Raw genomic sequence first — 763 nt, forward strand, 5'->3', positions numbered from 1 at the left:
AGAAAGACTAGGAAAAAAACACGGAAAGAGCCTGTAGATAAAATTCTCTTCCTGGGACAGCAGGCTAAGAGAAATTACACAGGGAGCAGTTAAGCTTGTAACACGGGGAGAATAGAAAAGAAAATGCAGTTTTATGAAGTGTGTTTGCCTAATCCAGCAAGCACTTTTGTTTTATTTTTCTATTTGCTTCTATTATTGGTAAAGTAAGTTTCAAGTGAATGAATGGTATGACTGAGAGAGCCAGGGTATAATAATTTGAAGTGTTTGCACCAGCGCTAATGTAGGACGAGAGTTATAGCAAAGATATGAAAGGGGTAGCGATAATAAATATGTGAAAGGGCAATAGTGACACCAAAATAAGCCACCTATTTATAAAACTGACATGGAAGAAATTCTAAAGGTTAACTTCTGAAATTGTAGCCGATGTTAAAAAGTTTCTCGTTGTTGGCAGGATTCGAAGCTGCGCGGGCAGACCCCAATGGATTTCTAGTCCATTGCCTTAACCACTCGGCCACAACAACTGGCTGCAAGTTTTGTGCAAATAATCTGTATGAAAGTTTTCAAGGTGTCCCACAGAAAATTCCTGGTATTCTGCAATGCACTTTTTAAAAATAATGTTTTTTTCAGCAGGCACATTCTCTCCCAAAAACAAAAATTGCATGAGTATATCTCTAGTTTGGAAAAGGATAGGCTTTCATGCATACTCTCATGTGGCACTCAAGTTTTTGGGACCCTATTGCACTCTGTTTTCGTGCTGCTTTTA

At 38.4% G+C, this 763-nt stretch overlaps 1 non-coding gene across 1 annotated transcript; it reads right to left on the reverse strand.

Annotated features, from left to right (window-relative positions):
- Window positions 1–439: 439 nt before the first annotated feature.
- On the reverse strand, window positions 440–521 carry TRNAS-AGA (transfer RNA serine (anticodon AGA)). Its single transcript has one exon. It is a non-coding gene; the product is annotated as a tRNA-Ser (tRNA).
- Between the last annotated feature and the right edge of the window lie 242 nt (window positions 522–763).

Source organism: Lissotriton helveticus, chromosome 12 (assembly GCF_964261635.1).
Source record: "Lissotriton helveticus chromosome 12, aLisHel1.1, whole genome shotgun sequence".
In the NCBI taxonomy this organism is placed as follows: Eukaryota; Metazoa; Chordata; class Amphibia; order Caudata; family Salamandridae; genus Lissotriton; species Lissotriton helveticus.